The following is an 8,723-nucleotide window of genomic DNA, read 5'->3' on the forward strand; positions in this document are numbered from 1 at the left end:
GGGGGAAGGGAGAAGGGGGGGGAGGAGGCGGAGCGGGAGGGGGATGGGGGAGGGAGGCGTGGGGAGGGGGGGAGACGCGTCCGACGCCCCGGGCTCCTCCGCGCGCGCCCGCCACTCCTCCGCCGGCTCGCGACCCCTAGCCGCCGCCGTACGCCGCCAGCGTGCCAGCGTGCGAAGGGGCGTGCGCAGGCGCGCTGCACAGCACCGCGGGGAATCGGAGGGGAGGGGGAAGGGGAGAGGAAGCGCTCGTTCTTGCTTGTGCGGTTGCGCAGAGACAGTTCTGGCGCTCCGTAGTACCGTGCCGCCAGCGACAAATTAGTCCCGGAGCTCAAGTCTGCCCCTGCGTGGGGACCCTTTTTCCCCCCGCCCCAGGCTGTATACCCTAGTGTCAACGTCTAGCCCAGCGGCTGGGGCGTGGCAGGTCTTCCTATCACGAGGCATCAGTACGCGGGGTTGGGGGTGGGGGTAGAGTCCGAGTGATTCTCGGAGGGTTGCAGTTCACTAGGGCGACTTGAGGCCAGTATTCCTGCCTCCTTGACCTTGAGAATCCTCTTCGGGCACTACCTGCCCCTCTCCGGGCCCGCGGACCCCCACCTGCCATTCCTTTTTTTTTTACCGGCTTTGCTGCCCCATTACAGAACTTGGTGTCCATCCATATCTGCAAACTCTCATTGAGCCCGGCCAAAGTGCCCGGCCTGCCCTGCGCGCGGTGAGACCTAAAGGAAACTGTCCCTGCCCTCGGGGCCTTCTTTTCTTTATTAATTTTCTTTTTCCAGGTTACAGGTTAATACAGATATTAGTGTTCGATTTCTGACACCTTGCGATCTATGTTCTCTCCTCCTTCCCATCCTCTAGACAGGAGGGTTGTACCAACTAGTGTCACCATCTAACGCCGATTTCCCTGTTTGTCCTGTTGTGAAACAAGACACGTGTTGTTTACACTAGAGAAAGACTCATGGAGGAAATCGAGTGAAGAACGGTGTGTTTCAATCAGCACTCGGACTGTGTAGCGCACCTGTGAAGCGTCCACGCTCAAGTTTTCACAAAGAATAGTTTTCACGAGAAATCATTAAAAAGTACTGGAGGAATCGTGCCATCCTGCAGACCGCCCATCTCCTGAGCTCTCACTTTGAGCAGCAGTGGGGGGCGGTGGGGGGGGGGGGGAAGAGATTGGCTAATGTTCCAAGATTCCACGAGGGTGGCTGCTCCTAGTATTTGCTGTCCAGGGAGGGGAAGAATCAAGTGCAGTACCCAGTTTATCCATTTAGCACCTAGATCGCTAGAGGCACTTTGCCCTTTTTGGGGTCCCCAGGGCATTGTACAATGCCTGGCTATGTTTAATAGAGGAAGATTAATAAGTCCTTCCTCCCAACCTCCCTCCTTTCTTCCTTCCAACCTCCTTCCCTTCTTTTCAACTTTTCTCCCACCCTCCCTCCTTCCTTTATTTCTTCTTCCATTTTCACTCTAGTAGCTAGGTGCCATAGGAAGATAATTATAATTCTTAAAGTTACATAACTGAATTAGAAAGGCAGAGGGCAGCTGCTCTCCTGGTGGTAATTAGAGCAATAGCTAGCATTTACTTTTACTGCTTTAAAAGTTTGCAAAGTGAAGTGCTCAATCACACTGCAGTCAGTGACAAAGTTGGGACTAGTACCCAGCCTTCCAGACTCTCAAGTCAGACCTTCTGTTATACAAAGCTTTATCTCTTCACCACTAGGTCCTATAGTACAAATCCTAGGCTGGCTGGCCAAAACTGTTATGATGATAATAACAGATAATTTGGAGAAGCAGATAATGTGTCAGGGCCAATATTAGAGCTTCAAGTCAAGAGCCAGAGATTGACAGGCTTCAGTGAGGAAAGGAGGGGGCTAAACACTCCTGGCTCTCAAACCCCTCCCCCCTAAACAGTTGCTGGTTTCAGTTTGTAATGAAAGCAGGAATGAGATTCTTCTGGTAAGGTTCTGTTATGGCTGAAACCCCAATGATGTTCCTTTAATTTATATTCCTCACAGGTCAGTTAGATGAGTAAATAGAAGCTAGCTATCTAACTGTTGAGGACAGAGAAGATCTTCTTAAACTGGCTGCCGACAGGATTCAAACTAGATGTCCAGACTGAGTTGTGAGTATCCCCCAAATAATTATCAGGCACAGATTTGAAGCTATAGGTTATATTAGAAAATAACAAGGTAAACTAGAGAGGTTAATGAGGGTTTTAGGATAATGAAAGGTGACCCTGAACTGTTAAGTTGAAGCTGCCCTTCCCCCCTCATAGGAGGGGATGAGACACTTAACTAAAACTGGCTCTCTTGCTATTAATGAATATCTTTACTCTCTAATCACTAAATAATTGTTGTAATGAAGTTGATATAAACTAACCCTACTAAACAGGCTAATCCTTATGTAGTAACCACACTGACTATGCCACAATGGTCTCTCAAGTGAACCCCCAAGTGTAGAGTAGTAAGCAGAGTGTCTGCTCACTTCAACCTCTACAAAGTAACTGTCTCAAACCCTTCTCAACTGCCCCCTCACCCAAAGTTCTCCAGGGGGGTCCCCTGGAATTCTGGGTGAGGCTATCCCTGAACCTTTGCAGAGATTCCATGCTTTGCATCCCCATATAACAATATACATATACAATATATATGCATATGCATGTATATGTATGTATGCAGCACTTGTAGGCATTGGTCACTCAATCTCTTTAATTTGTAAAACCAGGGTCTTGTGCTACTTGATCTCTAAGGTCCCTTCCAACCCTAAATCCAGTGGTCCTTGCTCTATAGGCTGTCCCAACAGTCTTAGTACAATTCTAACTTTTTTAATTAAAAAAATTTACTTTTAATTTTTAAAATAAATAACCCTCACCTTCCATTTTGGAGTCAATACTGTGTATTGGCTCCAAGGCAGAAGAGTGGCAAGAGCTAGGCAATGGGGGTCAAGTGACTTGCCCAGGATCACACAACTAGGAAGTGTCTGAGGCCAGATTTGAACCTAGGACCTCTGGTCTCTAGGCCTGGCTCTCAATCCACTGCTACACCCACAACTCTAACTTTTAATAGTTTAAAACTGCACTGACTTTTGGGACACCCTATGTATAGATCTATGTAGCTTTGTAGATTATAGACTATCCATATATACATTTTCCTATACACATATACAATAATTATATATAATACATAACACATGTATATTATATATAAATGCATAAATATATACATATATATGTAAATATATATATATACCTTACTCTGTGTTATAAATCTTTTTATGCTTCATTTTATGCACTTAATTTGTGGCTGTGTCTAGCCTCCATGCAGCATCCCCCTTCTGTTCTTCCTCACACAGAATTAAGTTGGGATACTTCCACAGGGATCATCCTGTCCAAACTGAAAGAATCATAAGATCAAAGATTTCAATCCACAAGGGACCTGACTGTGTGTAATTAGAATCTGTTACCCTAAAAACTATGATTCCTAGCAAAACTTCGATCCCCAGCAAAACTGCGATTCTCAGCACTCCACTCTTTTCCTGTTGTTATGTGCTGATGAAGTAGACAGGATATAAATTCAGTAGAGTTCTGTGTCTGTCTTTCCTTCCTGTCACGGCTTTGGTGGAGTAGGGATTTTTGAGCAGTTAGAAAAACTTAGTCACATAGTCCTATTTTGTCAGATAATAAACTTTATAAAAACAGTACTTGAAGTATTGAACATTAATTTAAATCTAAAACCTACAATTGGCCACTGAGTCCACCTCCCCTTCAGATGAGGAGACTGAACACACTGGGGTTAAACAACCCTCCTAGGATCACACAATTAAGACTGAGGCAGGACCCATTAAACCATGCTCTTTCTTGAAAGGTCCACTGTATTATGCCTGAAAGCTTCTGCTTGAAGATATCTGATGAAACCTACCACATCCTGCCAAGGTAGCATATTCCACTTTAGGACAATTGTTATTGTTAGGAAGTTTTTCTTGACATTGTCTCATCTGGCCTGTTTGCAATTTCTACCCCTTTCTCCTGGGCCCAAATTGATCACATTTAATTATTCTTCAAACAGTTCTGAACCCAATTCACAATTTGTTCATGAATGAATTTTATGGTTTGTTTGGGCCACACCTTTTGGTGTTCTCCATAGGAAGAACATGACATATATCTAATGCTTTGTTAAAATGTAGCTAAGTTCTCTAGACAACCTCCCTCTTATCTGATATTAAGTGACTGTCCCTCCCTAAGAAAAAAGCCCCCCCCAAAAAAAGAGAAAGAAAGTAATAAAGTCATCCTGATGAAATAGTGCTGATACTTCCTTTTCTCAATGTTTGCTGCTTCCATTATGGCATCTAACTTCACCCTGGATTCGCCCTCTACCCTTGTCATTCAATTACATTCAACAGGAATTTTGTAAATATTAGGGTTACAAAGACAAAAATAAAACAATTCTTTACATTTTATCAGGAGAAACAATGTACCCAATGTACAAGTATATATAAACTATACACAAAATAAATATAAAATAATTTTTTTAGAAGATAAACAAGTAGCTGGGAGTGATCAAAAAAGGCTTTGTGAAGGTGGTGGCATTTGAACTGAATTTAGTTCAATATTGTGTGTGTGTGTGTGTGTGTGTGTCTATTCAAAGATATGAAAATGGTAGATGGAATAAAGTAATAAGTTCCCCATTACTGCCTAGATATAGGCAGAGGTTGAATCACTGTTATTTTAATGTTGAGGAAGTAATTCCTTTTTTAAGGGCCAGTGAAACAAGATGTCCTTTAAAGATCTTTTCATTACTGAGATTCTATGTGAGTTCTATTTTAGCTACTAACATCTTTGTGAATTTGCAGTCATCTAATCTTTCTAGAAATTCCCCCTTATCTATGAAATAAGGAGATTAAGCAACTAGGTGTCCCAATAGATAAAGAGTACTGAACTTGGGAGTCTAGGACCTGAGGTTGAATCTAGTCTCAGATACTTTCTAGCTGTATCACCCTAGGCAAGTCACTTGACCTCTATCTGACTCAGTTTCCTTATCTGTAAAAGAGGAAAATAATAGCACCTGGGACAATTAGGCAGAGAGCTAGGCCTGTAGATGGGAGGTCCTGGGTTCAAATTTGGCCTCAGACACTGGCAAGTTACAACCTCGATTGCCTAGCCCTTACCACTTTTCTGCTTTGAAACCAATACTTAGTATCAATTCTAAGACAGAAAGTAAAGGTTTAAAAAAAATAATATCATCTGTCTCCAAAGGTTACTATGAGGATCAAATGAGATATTTACAAAGTGCTTGCAAAACTTAAAATGCTATATAAATGCTAGATATTATTATTATTAACTAAATGATTTCTCAAATCTCATATTGCATGATCACACTGGAATGAGACAAGAAGCAGCCTATGCACTCCATTGGTCACTAAGCCATGTCAGGAGACCTAGAAGAAGGTAATATAACCTTCTCTAACCCTCTTGAAAGATATGATTGTTAAATTTTTAGTATGAAAAATGAACAAACTACAAATTAGGTCCTGATTTATTGTTGAACTGATTTGTCATTCTTGATTTAAGGAAGTAATGGAGAAAATGTTAATATTGCAGATTAAATTTTTAAGTGTACCCTGTAAACTTGTTTTTGGAGAACTGACTGACATTTACCAGCATACCCCTAAGTACATCCCATGGAAGTTTTTAGGAGGTCGTAGAGGAAAGCCAGAGAGAGGGAAAAGATTATGTTGGGCTTATGAGCTGAAGGTAGTGTTTACATCAGTGAGATCACATGTTCAATGAAAGTTAGGAGCACTGAAATAAAGATCAGAAAACCTACTTTAATCATTGACAGAAAAGTCTTCAGAGGGGACAGCTGGGTAGCTCAGTGGATTGAGAGCCAGGCTAGAGACAGGAGGTCCTAGGTTCAAACCTAGCCTCAGATACTTCCTGGCTGAGTGACCCTGGGCAAGTCACTTAATCCCCATTGCTTATCCCTTACCACTCTTCTGCCTTGACTCCAAGACCTGGAAGGTAAGAATTAAAAAAGAAGAAAAGAAAAGAAAAGAAAAGAAAAGAAAGTCTTCAGAGAGCCAGGTTAGAATTGAGAACTGAGCTTTCCTATCATTATCCATCCCTATCCCCAACTTAAGACTCTGCAAGCAACTTGGCAACTTGGAGACCCTAAATTAATAGGATTTCATCATCAGAGGGAACCTATTTGGCTGCCCTAGTCCAATCCCCTACCTAAATATATATACCCTCTAAAATATCCCCAAATCATGTTCTTCCAATTTCTGCTGAAAACTTTAGTGAAGGGCAACTCACCAACAGTCTAATTTAGCGATGGCAAACCTTTTAGATATCGAGTGCCCAAACCACATCCTTATGTTGCATGTGAGCCTTACCCCAGACAAGTTAGGGAGGAAATACTCCCATTGGGTTGTTGGGCAGAGGGGAAAGTGATGTAAAGAAATGTACTCAGGTGTGGGAGTGCCTTCACAGTGCCTAGCACCACAAAGTCAAAAAAGATTGACAACTTTCTCATGCCAATACTGAAGGACTTAAATTTAGTGATTGGGGTTCAGGGTTGCAGCTTTTCTAACATATGTTAGAGGCTAGACTTCCTTGAGCTTCATCCTGGTTAAGTACCAAAGGTTGGCCATCATCCTGGCTCAAGTGCAGGCAAATCAGACCAGGGAAAGACACTTCCCTTTCTCATAAAAATTTTGGTCCTTTTCTTTTTCTTATAAGTGTGGTAACTTTCTATAGTCCTGGCTTCTGAATGGGTAATTGCACTATTGCTTAAATCATTTTACTTGGGTCTTGATTCAAGGACCTACTATAAGTTTATTTTTCCCTTCATTTTTTTTTTAAACCCTTGTACTTTGGTGTATTGTCTCATAGGTGGAAGATTGGTAAGGGTGGGCAATGGGGGTCAAGTCACTTGCCCAGGGTCACACAGCTGGGAAGTGGCTGAGGCTGGATTTGAACCTAGGACCTCCTGTCTCTAGGCCTCACTCCACTGAGCTACCCAGCTGCCCCTTTCCCTTCATTTTTGCACATAAGACTTTGATATTTTGCATTTGATTCACAACTTATTTTTTCTCTCTTTTATTTGGATTTAAAAATTTTTTTAAAATTTCTTTTGACAATTGATTCACACAACCCCAAAACTCAGCCATGTATTTTTAACTGATCTGGATGTTAGCCTTAACCCTCTTCAGGGGAGAATGTATGTTTTATAATCTATAATGTAAAGTTTAAATTCTTTTGAGAGTAATTTCAGTATAAGAAATTTGCCATCTCCCCAGAATCCAGAAAACAAACCTATTTGGAGAAGACACCATGAAGATGCCTGCAGAGACCTACACTACATAAAGAAGATCCAAAAATGAACGTTAGGGTGCAGTTGATTGAACTATGGGGAGTTGAATGCATTTGTTTTCAATGTACACTCTTATGCCAAAGGGGACTGCCCCCTAATTGGCTTTTTGTCAATGTGCCTAGCAATCATTGGGCCATTGGTTTTGTCCTCTTTTCTTTTCATCCTCAAATTTGTGTAACTTAAAAGTTTCCCTGGGCTCTCATAAGAGAAATTCACAGAGCCCAACAGGTGGATGCCCTTTTCAATTTAAACAAAAAGGGTGAATATTCAAATTCAAATTGAGCTACAATCCCTACATTTAAAACAAAAAGGGAAGACTTGTCGAGGGCCATAAATAAACACTTTAATCTATCCTATCAGATCCAGCTATAGCTGATGATTATAACTAATTGATGACTCCTTTCATTATTAAAAGTTTTCCTGTGTAATAAATCATTTTAATTTTAAAAAAAGGGGGAAATATGTGGGAAGCCAATAACAGAATAGATAAAAATCTGAGAGTCCTCTTTTGGCCCCTTTTGTGATCCTTGTGATTTCTTGTTGAAAAGTATTGTGGCTTTATTTAAAAGCTTTACATTCCTAGCAAACCTGAATGTAAGAGTTTAACACTCTTCCCCTTTGGCCAGGAATGCAGCTGCCTGGTACAGCCAAGGCAATTCAACTCTGAGAAAAATATTCCCTTGACTTTGGCTTTCTGATAAGAACCCAGTCAAAATTCAGCCTTGGCCTTGTTCTATTCTGAAGCCAATGAGACCTTTTGTGTTTTGATATGACATAATTTGTAACTTCTGCGCATCTGCGAAGTTTCTGGGGGGTTCTTTTGTGTGAAATGAGTCTTGAAATATATATAATAAACTCCATGCTCCTGGAGACAGAGCTGGAAGCATGAGCTAAAAGACAACTCCCAAGTCCCATTATTTCCTTATCAACTAAGCTGTCTTTATCAGATTATCAGAGATAATAAAAAGATCTCAAGACTCAGGTACAGTGGAGAGGGGTAAGAGAGCAGCCCTTTCTGGCATGTGTGCCATAGGGTTGCCAACATGGGTCTAGTTTGTAGGCTGTGACATCTGGGAACAATAGTGCTTTGGACCTTCTTAGCAGAGCTAAGCTCATAAATTGTTCAATTGTTCAGTTATGTCCTCCTACTCTTTGTGACCTCATTTAGGGTTTTCTTGGCAAAGATACTAAATGGTTTGCCATTTCCTTTTCCAGTTCATTTTATAGATTTTTATGAGGAGACTGAGGCAAATAGGGTTAAGTGACTTGCCCAGGATCACACAGATAGTAATTTCTGAGGCCAGATTTGAATTCAGGAAGATTCCTGGTACTCTATCCATTATGCTATCTAGCTGTCCA

The sequence above is a fragment of the Gracilinanus agilis genome, chromosome 6 (genome assembly GCF_016433145.1).
Source record: "Gracilinanus agilis isolate LMUSP501 chromosome 6, AgileGrace, whole genome shotgun sequence".
NCBI classification, from domain to species: domain Eukaryota; kingdom Metazoa; phylum Chordata; class Mammalia; order Didelphimorphia; family Didelphidae; genus Gracilinanus; species Gracilinanus agilis.